Source organism: Narcine bancroftii, chromosome 1 (assembly GCF_036971445.1).
Source record: "Narcine bancroftii isolate sNarBan1 chromosome 1, sNarBan1.hap1, whole genome shotgun sequence".
NCBI classification, from domain to species: Eukaryota; Metazoa; Chordata; class Chondrichthyes; order Torpediniformes; family Narcinidae; genus Narcine; species Narcine bancroftii.
In genome coordinates this window covers 75371044-75388437 of record NC_091469.1, presented here as the reverse complement: position 1 = coordinate 75388437, position 17394 = coordinate 75371044, and the positions used below count along the sequence as shown (strand labels likewise).

Genomic DNA, 17394 nt, shown 5'->3' with positions numbered 1-17394 from the left:
TCAATTTAATAAAGATATTCAATTTCTTTTACTTACTTTTATTTTCTATAAGGTGCTCTATCCCAGGACTGCAATTAACTTGGGATGTTATCAAAACTATTAATGACTACTGGTTATGCTCTTTTGACAACTCACTGAAGAGGGCAGTGAAGAGCTAATTCTAATACTGACTCAATGAGCTAAGTGCATTGTTGGGATTATCTAAGTCAGAGACAAATTTTGAACAGTAAAATAGGCATTAACTCTTTCAGTATTCTACAGTTTGATACAATCAATGTGACAGAATAAATCATCAAATAATGTCCAAGGCCATTGATTTTCCATTATCACATAAAAGCAGTTTGGACCCTGGAAGACAATTCTCATAACATCAGTAAATAGCAAACAGCCCCATGTACTGAGCCAGAATTTTACTTTGTCAGTCATCTTAAACAAATGATAATGAATAGAGTATAGAGAAGGCCCCTGTTTTCCACTCATGGAAAACCATAAAACACCATTAAAAAAATCTCAGAATCCCATACAATATAAGTAGTATTGATCTGCTCCACTACTGCTGAGTGCTCTTTATAGCTTCTGATGAGACTAGTTTACCAACTGTGAGCTGTGGAAATGACTCCTCCTTGCCCAAGGGTTCACCATTGATTCACATGTCCAACATTATCAGACACTGCCCCATCTTTGTAAAAGTGATTGCCCAAATATAAAATGTTTAAATGTGATGAAATCAGTCACTTTGGAGGTGATGCTGAACAAGAAGTGATTCATAGACGGCTGTCATGAAAAGAAGGAGAAATGGAGAAAACAGTGGACAAGGGTGCATTGACATAGACATTTTCAGTACAGTACAGGCCCTTCAGCCCACAAGTGTGCTGACCTATGTAAATCTACTTCACAACAAACTATATGTTCCTACTTCACAGCACAAAACCCTCATTTTTCTTACATCCTTGTGACTATCTAAAAATCTTTTAAATATCCCTATTATACCCGCCTCTACCATCACCCTGGCATTGCACCCTATATAAAAAAAAACTTACCTCTGATGCTTCCCCTAAACTTTCCTCCACTTAACTTAAGCAGATGTTCTCTGGTATTTGCCATTGTTGCTCCAGGAAAAGGGTGCTTAATATCTCATAACCCTATATATCTCATTCTTTGTTGCTCCAGAGACAATCTTAGCTCAGTCAACCTTGCTTGAGAAAACATGTTGTCTAATCCAGGCAATATCCTGGTAAACCTTCTCTGCACTCGCTCTAAACCACACATGTCAAACTCTGGCCCGCGGTCCATATTTGGCCTGCAAGATCATATTAAATATATATTAGAGTTGGCCCGCTGGCTGCCGCGCCAGTATAGCGCATGCACACTGAAGGTGAAAATGAAGACGCTGGAGGTGTGGAGGGATCTCAGAGTCCCAAATCCCAGGGATTGGAGCGCCGCACTCTGCCCGCCCGGCTCCTGGACACACAGACGCGGCTGGAGTTGGGGACCATCCTCGCTGGGTCTGCACTTCAGCAGCGGCGCCGGACCGAACGTCTCGTTGGCGATGCCTTCCCCCTCGCTCCATGCGCGGCAGACCCTGCCTCCCGCTCCTTTTGTTGGAGACGAGCCCAGCACCATGAGATCACAGTTTAATCCCTCTCCAACCATGGGAGGGGGGTGGGAGCAACGCGCTCTTCTCAGCCAATTTCTCCACCGCCCCGGTCGCCGGCATTTCAACGGGGGGTTCGGGTGCCTTCGTCAGGCGACCGACCTTTTGGTCCAAGACAAGGTGAGAGCATACAAACTCCACACAGACAGCACCTGAACTCGGGTGAACGTGGAACTGCGACCCCACATTCCACATCAGGACTGTGTGTAAGATTGGGAGCAGTGAGACGGAAGCTTATTTTGTTCCTGTGATTGAAGCCTTTCTTGGGGTGGGGGGGGAGGGTCCTTCTCTGACCACTTGCCTAACAATTAACCTAATCAGATGTGGAGTTACCACAATACAACAGTTCTCAACCTTTTTCTTTCCACTTGCATCCCTGTGCCATTGGTGCTCTGTGATTAGTAAGGGATTGCTTAAGGTGGTCTGTGGGTGGAAAGAAAAAGTTTGAAGACCACTGCTTTAATCATCCCTCATTGACTTGTCATGTGCATGGTTTCAGAACGCAAAAGGAAATGGGCCAATGACAATGACGATGAAAGAGTTTATCCAAAACTATTATTAAACATTTATTTTAATAAGAAAAAGTTTAACATTACATATGTTGAAAGAAGAGAAAACATGCAGATGTTGTTGAAAATTTTCAATAAATATTTAATTCGGCCCTCAACTTAGTCCAAGTTTTCAATTTTGGCCCTCCGTGAATTTGAGTTTGACACCCCTGCTCTAAACTTCCACACCCTTCTGTAATGAGGCGACCAGAAATGAACACTATACTCCTAGTGTGTTCTAATCAGAATTTTATAGATCTGTAACATTATCTCAAGGCTCTTGAATTTAATCCCCTGAGTAATAAAGGTCATCACGCCATGTTTGTTCTTAACCACCCTATCATCCTGCATGGCCACAATACATGTGCTTATGCCTGAATGTGTGTGTGTGTGTGTGTGTGTGTGTGTGTGTGTGTGTGTGTGTGTGTGTGTGTGTGTGTGTGTGTGTGTGTGTGTGTGTGTGTGTGTGTGTGTGTGTGTGTGTGTGTGTGCGCGTGTGTGCAAATGTGTGACTGAGTCAGTGAGTGTACATTAATGGAGACCTATAAGTATGCCAATTGTTAGGTCTGCTTTGTTCATGAATGAGTGAGACAAACACCAGGCTGAGTCGAAATCAGGGTTCTTTGTTCTTTATTACCGGATTGTAACACTTGCGACTAAACATGTTAGTCGGAGAATGCATTCTGCCGTTATCAGCAAAATGGTGATTTTTTTATACCCTTGGATACATGCTTAGAACATCATCATATCATTACTTGTCCAATGACTAAAACTGTTGCTATCCTTTCCCTGCTAGCTTCCTGCCTCTCAATCCATCAATGTCTCTCTTATCTTGTAAGTACAAGGATGCATTTACATCTTGTTACAGCCCTGTACATTCCCATCTCATGATGTTTTACCTAACAGGAGTACAAGGACACCTCCCCTTCTTGTTACTGCCCTGTACAGGGTAACTCCCTACACATTCCCATCTCATGATGTTTTACCTTACACTACTAAGCATTATCTATTCAGCAGAGCTTGGTCTCCCATAGACTTTATCAGCTTACTGCTGAATCAATGTGATAGATGGTGTCCAATTGTGACCCCACACTAAAGGAAACTCCAGGCAATCTCCATTCCACAATCTGAAGTTTTGAATATAGAAACTCAGAACCCACATGTGCTGTCCCAAAAACAACAAACCAAACATTGTTTTGCTTTCATCGTTTTGGAATCAGATGTCTTGACATGGTGAGAGCTGCCCTGAGTGGAGAACAATGGGCAGGAGAGACCAGCTCAGAAAACATGGCAGTGGGTACTCTGGAAGAAATAGAATGCTGTCTTTGTGGAGTGGACATTGCCATCAAGAATGAGCCAACCCATCAGCTCAGTGACTTCCCATGTGGAGTAAGTGAGCTAACTAACATGAAACCATCACATTATGTTCATCTCCATCAATAAGTGGTAATTCTGCCTTGCCCACAGAAAAATAATTTAGTGTGATGTCGTATATACTCTGACAATAAATCTGAAATCTGGCATAGGCCCCAACTCTGGGGGCCATAGATGAGGCCAATGAGAATGTCCACTCTAACCTCAAAAACTTCAGGTCTGAATCCCAAAGAGAAATGGCCTGATCTTCATGATAAAGTTCAATACCAGAGTGGAAATGGATGCAACACTCAGACAAGGCTTGAAGAAAGTCAGAATAAGTCAGGTGGGGTAAAGTGCTTGCAATACAATCTAGTCATTATCAACACAGTATTTCATCAGGGAATTGAAACAAGAACACACATCAACATTCTAATCCATACCATTGCAATGGTTAGATGAGAAAGCCACCACACCGATATTTCCATCACCTGTGCCATTATGATAGTTCTATCGATGTGGCCCCCAAACCCTCAGCATCAACAGAAAGGTTGCCTTAAAACATGGAAGTTCTCAAGGACCTTAGGAAGGCAGTCTTCTTAGCTACCACCTCACAGATGACAGAATTGCAGCATCCAGTGCACACTAACTGATTTACTGAAGTTCTTTGAGAATACAACAAATGCAGTTGATAGAGAGGAACAGGTGGTTGTGGTGCACTTAGATTTCCAGAAGACCAGAATCAGAATCGAATTTATTGTCATGAACATGTGACACAAAATGTGTTGCTTTGCAGCAGCGTCAAAGAGCGAACATTGCTCTAAATTACATTTTTTTAAATAAATAAATGAGTACAAAAAAAGGGAAAAATAGGGGTAGTGTCTGTAGTTTATTGTCCATTCAGAAATCTGATAGTGGAGGGGAAGAAACTGATTTTGTTTTAATGGTGTATGTCTTCAGCCTCCTGTACCTCCTTCCCAACAGTAGCAGTGAGAAGAGGGCATGAGCTGGGAAGTGAGGGTCCTTGATTATAGAGGCTGCTTATCCTTTTTGCTGTTTTCTTGAGATAGAGCCTCTTGTAGGTGTCCTTAATGGAGTGAACACTAATGCCCATGATGATGCCCACAACTCTTCTGTAGTCTCTTCTTATTCTGTGCATTGGCACAGGATAGTAAGAGATGGATCACCAAACAGTGATGCAACCAGTCGGAATACTATCCACACTACACCTGTAGAAATTTGCAAAAGTCTTTGGTGATGTACCATATCTCCTCAAACTCCTAACAAAGTATAGCTGCTGACGTAATTTCTTTGTGATTGCATCAACATGACGGCCCCAAGATAGATCTTCAGCGATATTGGCATCCAGGAATTTGAAGTTATTTACCCATTCCACTGCTGACCCCTTGATGAGGACTGTGTTCTCCTCCTTTCCTTTTCCTGAAGTCCACAATCAATTCTTTGGTTTTACTAATGTTGAGTGCAAGGTTACTGCTGTGACGCCCTCAACTAGCTGCTCTATCTCAATCCAGTACGCTCCTGGTGGCCGCCTGTGATTCTTCTCACAATCATGGTGTCGTTGGCAAATTTGTAGATGGTATTTGATTTGTATCTAGCCACACAGTCATGGGTGCAGATTAAGGGTCTCCAAAGTGGTCGATGGGACAATCCAAGGGATCGATAAATGCCAGGAGGTTGAAAGGGGGTTGAAAAGATAAATGGCCGGGTGGATGGGGGGGGTCAATTGAACTTTGGAAAATAGCGGCCATGGCAGAGGTGGCCAACCTCTCACAAGAGCTCGCCTTTGCTTTGACCTCTTAATAGTAGAGAGTGAAGGACTGACGGAGTGGAGAAGAAGGAGATATATGTCCAATGCTGCTGCCTCCTCCCCCCCCCCCCCCAACCTGGCACTGCCACCCAATTCCCGACACCTCTTTCAATTGGTGCCGCCCCACCCCCGAACTGGCACCGCCCCCCCCACCCCCCGACTGGCGTTATCTACCTCCACCCCCCTCCTGCACCACCACCACCCCAAGGATTCCATGCCTGGGGATCAATGAGGTACCAAGGATTCCATGAAGGGGTTGATGGTCCAAAAAGTTTGGGGACCCCTGGTGTAGATAGAGTATAGCAGTAAGCTAAGCATACATCCTTGAAGTGCACCTGTGTTGATTGTTAGTGAAGAGGAGATATTGTTACTGATCCATACTGATTATGATCTTCCCATGGATTCAGTTGCAGGGGGCTATGCTTTGCATCTTTCTAGCCAAACGTTTGCAATCTTAGGTCTGCCCCATTGATAAGATGCCCCATAAAGACTTGCATAAAGGCTGTAAATTTGGTAGGCAACAGATACTGTTGACAATGCTAAAGAGTCTTATTGAGCAGTGTCCTGGCCAGTACATGTTACCCCCACTCCATGACGGGAGACTGAAAAAGATGGCAAATAATTTTTATTTGAACCGATGGCTGTGAATGTTTGATAGATTGATGGGGTGCCACTGCCATCACTCTCTTATGTTGAGTGGAAAGTGGGACCTGGAGAGCTGTTATTGAATTCCATCTGAAAGATATGGGCTGGGAGAGTGGAGAGTTGCATGACTTACTTTCCTAGCTAGGGCAGCAAAATTTGTGTAGCAGATTGCACAATGCGATTACAGGGTCAGTGACTCTGGTTGGAACCTATTATTTTCTGTAAGGAATTTGTACATTCTTCCTGTGTTCCAAAGACAAATGGAATTAGTCAGTAAATTTGTCACATGAGTGCATTTGGTAGCGCAAGCTTATGGCCATGCTGCATCTCTGAAATAAATTAACATTTAAATCAGAAGAGATTGGAGAATCAGACGAATTTGGGATATAAGGGGTTTAGGAATACCATTGTCTTGCAAGCCTCCTGAGGGCCACAAATTCCAACATAGTGACTTCGGTTATGGGCAACACTGTCTGCAAACTCAGGACTGCCCCATTACTAACCTTTTGTACATACTTGCTTTGTATCATCTTATCAACTGATTTCTATGCTCCAATTAAATAGCTGTCAGTACGGCTGATCTCTAAGATTAGAATGCGGGTTTGAGCAGCAGTAAATGTGTGAGTTGTGAATCCTGATGAGAAACAATTATGGTAAGTGTGAGATAGGGCAGCAATGCACTGTGCATTATCTGCAGCTAGCGATTCTGTGCCAGTCATGGCATTAACCTTACCTACAAGTGAATTTTAATTGACAATGTCTCCACATCCTTGGCATTTCTCTTCATGTATCTCAGGAACTCTTCCATCGGCTGTTCAGCATTTATCCAGTGCCTTTGACAATGGAGTATTCCCTCTCCCATTCTCTCACCTTGTCAACTAAGAGCTTTGCTAGAAAATTGGAGATCTCTCATTCACCTGTGTTCTGTCCTCTCCTCCACTAGATTGCATTGACTTTCACTACCAGATGCACTCACAATCCACCTCCTGTTCAAAAGTCTTAGTTGGACTAAATCAGCACCAGCTCGTTCTTAGTGGTTATAGCCACTCATGAAATCGGATCATGTGGTAACATGCTAAGGCAATCAATATCATGGAGAATTCTGGCTGATTGCTTAAATTCTGATCTTTCATGCTCAGCCCACATCAGATTGAATGGGTGTGAGTTAATCAAAGAGTGCAATCAGAGTGCACCATTTTCAGTGCTATCCAATTCATCCCTTTTACCCTGAATCAGTTGTGCCAGTTTGCATGCTCCACAACCAAAAGAAATTTGTACAATTTCCACATTCAATTTACTTCATGTTCAAAACATCTTCATCACCAGATTCCAGAGGAAAGCTTAAAGGTAACAGTGACAATGTTGTTTAGAATCCGATTGTTGATCATTAATCAAAATGTCTTTAGGAGAGAATGATTTTACAATATAATCTAAAATTTGAGTTGATGAGAACTTTCCTTTTTAACTCAAAAGAAAACAACAGTGGAAATAACGGAAGTGATTTCTCTGTGTTAGAAATATTGTGCAGTAAATGAGGCAGAAAATATTTGAATTAGGAGGATAGGATGAAGTCTTTCCATTTTTGCAGCAATCAGAAAACGGCAGCCCCTTGGGAGCACTTTTCAAAAGCAAACATCATGCACAGTGAATATTTTTAGGGGACTATGGGGGTCTTTAATTGCATTTTGAAGTAAGAACTGCCAATTTGATTGATGTTCATATTTCAATTAATGGTAGCGTCTGAACCAAATTGAATCTTGGCTGACTGCTGGCTCACTCGTGCCTACTTTTGGTTTGCTATTCTTAAAAAGACAGGTCAACCACAACTTTAAATCAATTAAGCTATTGGTCTATCCAGTGAAACCATATATTTGGATTTGACAGTGGCTGTACCAAGACTTTATACATTATTGAGTGATTTTTAAACACATGTTTTTATGCATAGAATGCTGTCTTTAAATGGTTGAAAAAAATGTGGTAACAAACATAATGCTCTTGTCTTAATATTTACCATTAAACTGACCCGACAGAATATTGTTTATAATTGGGATCTTGGGTCTTTGAAGTAAAAACCCCTACAATAACACCAAATGACTACCATACAAAAACCATGTTTGCTATTGAGCATTTTTTTTCCAATTTGATATAAAGGGGAAAGAACTTCAAGGACTAGCAGATCCTATGGTCCTAATCTGAAACCCATGCTGTCTGTGGGATGAAGTTCAAATTTTCCACAAGCCACAGTGCAGAACCACTTTTCAGCTCTGTTTCACTCTTCTAACTCCATGCCAAATCTTAGTAATGAAGCTAATTAAGTCATTGGAACACCATCCATCACAAACACCCTATCCCCACATCCCTACACAAGGATTTGCATTAGTCACCTGCAGGCCAATAATGGGACCCATACCTGATCTTGACAGATATGGGATTCTTTAGGATTATTACAAGTTAAAATTTCTATGGAACCTCAGAAACCTAAGGACTGGGCAAGCCTACTGAAAAGTAATAAATTGTGCAGGAAATCTATGGACTAGGTTCTGAAACAACCTTGATTTTAATTGCATCCCCTATCCCTTCTACCTCCACATTTCTTTGACCAAAGAGAAGACAAGCAGATTGAGGGGATTAATCTGACAGTGGTGGGGTTTACTATCATTGCATTGCTCCTCTATGTCCAACGTTTGTTGTATCTTGTTTTGGGAGTCACAAGCTTCCAAAACATCAAGTCATACAAAGTGCTTACCACAACTAGGATAACTGATGCTAAATGCACCCAAGTCAAATGGTTGGGAAATATAGCATGGATTCTTAAGTTTTATTTGTGGACTTACTTTCAAGTATCACTAGGAATGTTAAACTTCATCTCCATTCACTTTCACCCAACTGCAAACAAGTTGCTTGCCTGAACCTTCAGCTTCAGCCTAATCACCTCTTGGGATCAGTGTTATCTTGTGGTTTTCACTGCCACTTGAAGTCGTTCAGGCTTTTCCCCAACCAGAACCCCTGGATGAAAAATGAAATCCAGAATCTGCTGAAAGCCAGATCACAGGTCAGATATCCAGAACACAACTCAAGGAGCAGTTATGACCTATAGAAAGCCATCTCCTGGGTGAAGTGGAGATTCCAGAAAAGAATAGAAAGAACAAAGGATACCCGACAGCTATGGAAGAGCTTAAATGACATAGCCTGCTACGTAACCAAAACTGGTGCAATAGGAGGCACAAAACTTCTTTTCCAGATGTGCTCAATGCCTTCTATGCCCAATTTGTCCATCGGAACAAGGAAGTACCACTTTGTAACCTCTATGTCCCCTGATAATCTTTCACTGTCAGTATCTGAGAATGACATCCGGGCTACTTTCAGGAGGGTGAATTCAAGGAGAGCATCCAGTCTGGACTGAAAACTTGAGCTGACTAACTGGCCAACGTATTCTTGGTTATCTTCAACATCTCACTCTGACAGAGCGTGGTGCCCACCATTTTCAAAAAGGCCTCAATCATACCAGTGCTGAAGAGAAGTGCAGTAACCTGCATAAATGACTATCACCTGGTGGCACTCACATCCTTAGTGATGAAGTGTTTTGAGAGGCTTATCAGCTCCTGCCTGAGTGGTGACATGGATCCATTCCAATTTGCGCACCGCAGCAAGAAGCCTACAACTGATGCCATCTCACTGGCTCTACACGGAACCCTGGAACACCCGGACAGCAAAGAATGCCCTTTATTAACTAGAGTCAGCATTCAACACCATCATTTCCTCAGAACTAATTGGCAAACTCCAAGACCTAGGCCTTAAAACCCCACTGTGCAATTGGATTCTGGATTTCCTCACACCCAGACCTCAATAAGGGCAGATTGACAATAACATCTCCTCCACAATCTCCATCAGCACTGGATCACCACAGAGTTGTATACTTGGCCCCCTGCTCTACTCGCTTTACACCTATGACTGTGTGGCTCAGTATGATAGCAACATCATTTACAAATTTACTGACAACATTACCATAGCGGGTTGTATCAAAAGGGGTGATGATTCTCACGGATAATCACATGCTCTGATCTTGCTGCAGGTGCCACAAACTCTCAGCACCAGGTTCAGGAATAGTTTCTACCTCTCAAGATCAGACTTAATCAAAGAATCATTTATGGACTCTTACCTTGTACATTATTTTTTTACTGAATATTTTTTTTTCTGTATTTGCACAGTCAGTTTGTTTATATTTCTTCATGTTTATATTTCTCTCTTTTGTATACACATTTTTTTTGAGTACAGTTTACAATTACTGATAAGTAGAAATTCTGATGGCCCACAGAAAAAAATAATCTCAGGGTTGTATGTGATATCATGTATGTACTCTGAGTAATATGTATTCTTAATTTTTCTTTATTTTTTTTGTCTCTTTATGGCTCTCCTTAGGAGAGTTGGCTGAAAGTTCTCTTTTTTATTTTTTTTTTATTTTCTTTCTTTTTTCTTTTATATATATAAAATATATATCGTTCATGTTTAGTTTATTGTTATATATGTTATTTATTATCTGTATTTTGAACGAATAAATAAAGTTTTAAAAAAAATGTATGTACTCTGAGCATAAATTTGAACTTTGAAGTCATCAGTGTCTTCTGACCAACTTTGGACTGGAAAATTACGTTGCTGAATCTCAGGAATTAAAACTTCTCACCCATTTGGTTAAATAGTCTTCCCACTAATACTGTCCCCCTTCATCAAACTTGGGCCCCAAGTTAAGGTTGAAACTTGCACCCATTGTACAACATCAGAATGTTATTACAGGTGCTATACTTTGGCTTATGGAATCTTTAGTATGAACAAGTCTTCAGCAGTAATCATTCAGTAATAAGTATATAATTCAAAGCATAATCTGTCAGTTAAGTTACATTATGAATGCATTTTTAACTGGGCGTTTGACAGCTACTGAATGTTGATAAGATATCCAATCAAAGATAACATCTACAGGTTTAATGACTTTCTTGTGTTATCAGTTATTATCTTTGGGTATTTATGTACACAAAAGATTAATGTTACAGTTCTGGATTCTGCTGGAACATTTTTTTTCTCACTACATTTCTCTTACCCTTTTTATTTCGAAGGATTAAAAACTACTACACTTGCACTAGCCAAGTCATTTAGTTCTATGTTACATTGACCACCGCCAGTGGGCTGATAACGCCTCAAACCGTGCATCTTGGCGCCTCACAGTTTGGCGGGCAGCAACCTCCTTTGAAGAAGACCGCAGAGCCCACCTCACTGACAAAAGGCAAAGGAGGAAAAACCCAACACCCAACCCCAACCAACCAATTTTCCCCTGCAACCGCTGCAACCGTGTCTGCCTGTCCCGCATCGGACTTGTCAGCCACAAACGAGCCTGCAGCTGACGTGGATTTTTTACCCCCTCCATAAATCTTCGTCCGCAAAGCCAAGCCAAAGAAGACAATACAAAGCTTTCTTTAAATTATCACATGACTAAAATCTTTGCCTATTGACGTGATCAATCTGGCCATAGTAACATAAAGTGAAAAGCCTCATTGTAATTGTAAAATATAGATCCAAAGTACATGAGCCAGCTGGAAAATGCTTGTTCCCGTCATGGTATTTTCTTACATTGAAAGAGGCCATTTAATCTTTATGCTGAATCTCAGAGAAATCCCTTAAATCTCATTTGTGATCTCTGTAATTTATTTTCTCTCAAATACATATTAGCTCCTGAAGAAGGGCTCAAGCTCAAGACATTGACTACCTTTGACTTCCCATGGATGCTGCATGACCTGCTGAGTTTCTCTAGCACTTTTGTGTATTGCCCTAGACCCCAGCATCTGCAGATTTTCTTGCTTAACTTTTCCCAGTAACTCCATCTTGATACCCTGACCTGCCATCTAGGGTTAATCTACAGTACCCACTTGATAAACCAGCCAAAATGCCTTTGGGAATTGAAGGAAACACCTGGGGGGGAGAAAACACCAATGAGATAACAAGTATAATGTGCCATCTTCACATAGGCAGCACCTGAGATCAGGATTGAACCCATAATGAGGGAACTGTGAAGTTGACCTAACTACCACACCATTGCATGATCCTTTCCTCTACTCATTGTAGTATTGGCCAACTACCCTTTAGTGGGAAAGAAGCACTGTCACAAATGGGTACTGTGATGGAATATTTGGGGATGTTTTTGGGAGATAAATTGGTAAAATTAGAGTAGGTTACATACACACACTTTAAAACATCTTATTTGAAATACTGAAGAATTCATATTCAGTGACTTTACAGAAACTGTGGAGAATGCTATGCACATTTCACAAGTAGGTGCTAATTGAAATAATGTCATGAAATGAATGGACTATGATCTTGGAAGAACAACCAGAGCCAGGTTGTCTGTTTTGGACTTTTTTGCAAGGCTTTTGACCTCTCTGCAAATTGCTCACTCAGAGGTCATTGAGAGATTTGTTTACCTAAAACAACAGATGGACCAAAAGATGAACTCCTGTTGTTTGTTGGAGAAGGTTGGGGGTTTTGCAAATGAGAGAGAGAAGGAAATGCTGCTGGCAGTTTGAATCCCAGATAGAGAGAGAGAGAGAGAGAGAGAGAGAGAGAGAGAGAGAGAGAGAGAGAGAGAGAGAGAGAGACAGAAGGGAGTCTTTGACTGTATGTAACATAGGAAGCAGTAACAAACCAGTTAAAGCTTGTTCAAAAAACAGAATTTCCAGAGTGGATGCACCATCAATGACTTCAAAAGACTGAAGATGAGCAAACTGATGGGCTTTTATTTGCTATAGAACAAAGGCACATCCATGCTGCTTGACTGTCCTGCACTGGGGAGGACAGTCACCTTTATTCAGGAGCCTGTGGGAGGGGGCAACAGGTACAATCAGCCAATGGGTGTGTCGAATCAGATAAATATACAAACAGTGGTTATCACATTTACCCCTTGTTATTTTTTTAAAGAATCTGGCGGTGTGAAGTGATGATGCTACAATTACAAATTAAGTCTTTCAGGTGGTCTGGATTTTCTCTGTGACTATCATAATACTGGCTGCAATTGTGGCACAGTGGTGAGGTCCTGGGCAGTCTGGGGTGCTTGTGTGCAGTCGTCGGCATTGGCCTGGTGGGTATGATGTGATAAGTCTGATGTGCCGTAACCCTGGTGCATTGTGGGTGGCTAGGGGTGAGGTGGAGGGGTGTTGTGGAGTAATCAGTGGAGGTCTCCAGAGCCCCTGACAGAGACAGTGTCCTCATGCCCATCAGTGTATGCCATGTAGGTTGTTAGGGACTGGCTTGGAGATGGTGGATCCTTTCAACCAGAGGGTCAGACTTATGGCTCCTTACATGTTTCTGGAGTAGGACCAGCCCTGGAGATGTCAGCCATGCCAGCAGCATGGTCCCTGTCATAGATTTCCTGGGAAAGAAAAACATACGTTCATGTGGTGTGGCATTCGTGGCAGTATATAGGAGGGCCCTGATGGAGTGGAGTGCCTCTGGGAGGATCTCTCACCAGCGGGAGACTGGAAGGCCCCTAGACCGCAGGGCTAGGAGGACAGCCTTGCAGATGGTGATGTTCTATGTGCCTGTTCTGCCAGGGTTTGTAGCTAGTGGTCCTGCTTGTGGCAATGCCTCTGCCTAGCACGTATTGGTGCAGCTCATTGCTCATAAAAGAGGACCCCCGGTTGCTATGATTATAGCTGAGGAAGCTGAATAGACTGAAGAGACTGTGCAGGGCCTTGATGACTGTGACAGCACTCATGTCAGAGCAACGGATGGAAAACGGAGTACTCATCAATAACATTGAGGAAATATATATTGCGGTCCATGGAGGGCTGACACTCAGGTATTCAAAGGTATGGGTGGCCTGTATCAACTGTGCTTTGTCTGGCTGGTAGAAATGTGGCTTGCACTCTGCGCAGACCTGGCAGTTTTCGGGCATTGACCAGATCTCTTCAATTGAGTACAGTGTTGCGGGTTTTGATGAAGTGGAAGAACCTAGTAACTCCAGGGTGGCAGAGACCATTGTGAAGGCTTGTAAGTGGTCAATATTTGTGCTGGCACAGGTCCCGCGGGATAGGACATCAGGTGGCTCATTGAGTTTCCCGGGCTGGTACAAGGTATTGTAATTGTAGGTGCACAGTTCAATTCTCCACTCGATATCTTGTCATTCTTGATTTTACCCCACTGCTGATTATTGAACATGACCACAACTGCACGTTGCTTAGTTAGCAGGGTAAATTGTTTACCGGCCAGGTAGTGTCTCCAGTGCCGCATCTCCTCCACAATGGCTTGGGCCTCCTTCTTGACAGAGGAGTATTAAATTTCAGGGCCCTGGAGAGTATGGGAAATGAAAGCAACTGGTCTGCCCGTCTGGTTAAGGGTAACAGCCAGAGTGAAGTCTGACACATCACTTTCCACCTAGAATGGGTTGGATTCATCCACAGCATGCATTATGGCCTTGGCAATATCTGCCTTGATGCGACTGAAGGCTGCACAGGCCTCTGGTGTCAGATGAAAATAAGTGGATTTGATGAGGGAGCGGGCCTTGTCTGCATAGTTAGGGACACACTGGGCATAGTAAGAGAAAAAGCCCAGATAACTTTTCAGGGCCTTAAGGCTGTAGGAGAGGGGAAATTCCAGGAGTGGGCACATGCGGTCAGGGTCTGGACCAATGACTCTGTTCTCAGTGACATAGCCAAGGATGGCAAGGTGGGTTGTGCAAAATACACACTTAGCCTTATTGTACATGAGATTGAGGAGCTTGGCAATTTCAATTAATTTTTGAAGGTTGGCATCATGGCCCTGTAGGTCGTGGCCACAGATGGTGACATTGTCAAGATACGGGAATGTGGCCTGCAGCTCCTTCTGATCCACCACGCTGTCCATTTCCTGTGGGAAGACAGACTCTGATGGTGATGCCAAAGGGGACCCACAAGATGTAGCAGAGGTGGCCATCTGCCTCAAACCCAGTATATTAGTGATCCTCTGGACAGATAGGGAGCTGATGATATGCAGATTTCAGGTTGATGGTAGAGAAGACCTGATACTGTGCAATTTGGTTCACCATAACGGATATATGTGGGAGGGGCTATGCATTTAGTTGTGTGTACCTATTAATGGACTGACAGTAGTTGATGACCATCCTGTTTTTCTCCCCATTCCTTACTATCACCACCTGTGCTCTCCAAGGGCTGGTGCTGGCCTCAATGATGTCTTTATTAAGTAGCTGCTGCACCTCCGCCCAAATAAAGGCCCTGTCCCCAGCACTGTACCGTCTACTTTTGGTTTACAGTCAGGCATGAGATTGGTGAACAATGGGGGGGGGGGGGGGGGTGATTTTGAGCATGGAGAGTCTGCAGATCATGTATGATGAGTGACTGGGTTACCAGCTGTGTGTGATGAGGTGGAGCGGCTGAAGGGTGGGTGGAGCACAGTGGGTGATTTGAGAACTATCAGTTACAGACAATGAGGGGTGGATGGGTCCGTCTAACTCCAGCATCATGCTTTTAAGGTGACATTGAAAACCAAGTCCCATTAACACAGCAGCTCAGAGCTGTGGCATCATAAAGTCTTTATATTCTGTACCCCACACAGTCAGAGTCACTACACAATAGCCACAGACATCCTCCGTATGTGACTTTGAGGCCAAGGAGTCCTTTTGGTTTATTGGCCTTACCACAAGGGAGTAGTGCTGCACTATGTCTGGATGAATGAAGCTCTCTGTGCTTCCACTTTCGAACAGGCAATTCATCACATAGCCATTTACCTGAATATCCATCATTGACCTGGTAAGCTGATATGGACTATCCCGGTCAAGTATGATGTAGGCCAGTGTTGGAGCATTGCTTGTTGCTGTGGTGGCAGTCCCCATGACTCACAAACCCCTTCGCGGAAGCACCGCATGTGGGCCGTGAGTGCCGCCATCTTGAATCCTGCTAGTTCCAGGCAATGCCAGCATTCAAGATGGCGGGCCCCATGGTCCACATGTAGTGCTGCTGGGAAGGGGTTTAGATTTACACCCCTTAGCATAGTGTCCCTTCTTCCCACAGTTGGAGCACACCATGTCTTTCACTGGGCAGCATTTCCTCAGGTGCTTGCCCAGATCACAGAAGTAGCACTTCGAGTGCTCCCGGAGTACAGCGGCTGTGGTCTGTCGCTGACGGAATCAGCAATGGTGGTACAAGGTGTTCACGGAGTACTGCCGCCATTTTTGAATAATTTGCAGGATGAGGGGATGCTGTGGCATCCTAAGATGACAGCACCCAGGGCAACCACCAGGTGGCTGCATTATCGATTGTGTAGGCCTCCATATTCTGAAGGGCCAACTTCAGTGTACATGTTAGTTCGACTCCTCTCCACAGGCTGAGCTCCCTTGCTCCAATAATCTTTGTTGGATGTAATTTGACCTGATCCCTGTAACATAGGCATCCCTGATCAGGCATCATGGCCTTACATTCACAGGCCCTTCCAAGGGTCTCCAAGGCCCAGAGGTACTCAGCGTTTGACTCCCCAGGTCGCTGCTTTTGGGTCACCAGGAGGTGCCTGGGATAGACTGTGTTAATCTTTCATAGGTACTGGCCCTTTAGAATGTCCATGGCCTCTTGAAACAATGTGGCGTCCCTGATCATCGAGTTCACCAGAATGCGACTCAGGAGTGCAGTGCCTGTGATATGTCAGTCTCTGACTGCATGATGGCTGAAGATTCCTGCAGGAATGCCTTGAAACAGTCCCGAGTTCAAAGTTGGTAGATGCCTCAGGTGATAGAGGATCAATAAAAACTATTGCAAATAAAATTGATGCACCATTAATGACCCCAAAAGACTGAAGTTGAACAAATTGATAGATTTTGCTATAGAGCAAAGGCACGTCAATGGTTCACGACTGTCCTGCACTGGAGGGGGAGCTGTGGAACAATCACCTTTATTCAGGAGCCTGTGGGAGGAGCCACAGGTACAGCCAGCCAATGGATGTGTCCAAATAGATAAATATACAAACAGTGGTTTACCACAGAACTAAAAAAAAAACACCACCTAAGTAAAAATTGTAAAGACAAACCTTAACTTTTTGATATTTTCCCACTCCAATTTTCAAGATTCCTACAGAATTATTTATCTTCTCCAAATCATTTAATCTCCTTCTTGTTTCTTCCTCGATGACCCAACTCCTCTCATTGCTTCATTTCAACCTGTCACACTTATCAACTGCTTCCTTCCCTCCCAGATTGTGACCTTGTTTCTTTCTACTGCCTGCCAATCATCCTCCCCAACTCGTTTCTTTTGTTCCACCACTGTTTGTCAGCTGTTTCATCACACTCACTGAGATATTTATCTATGCATGCAAGTCCGGGATGGAGTTCCATTGTCCATCCA

At 43.3% G+C, this 17394-nt stretch overlaps 1 long non-coding RNA gene across 1 annotated transcript in view; it reads right to left on the bottom strand.

Moving 5' to 3' along the window:
• Window positions 1-17394, bottom strand: part of LOC138759905 (uncharacterized) — a 138431-nt gene that overhangs the window by 28678 nt on the left and 92359 nt on the right. The gene's annotated exons all lie outside the window — the stretch shown is intronic.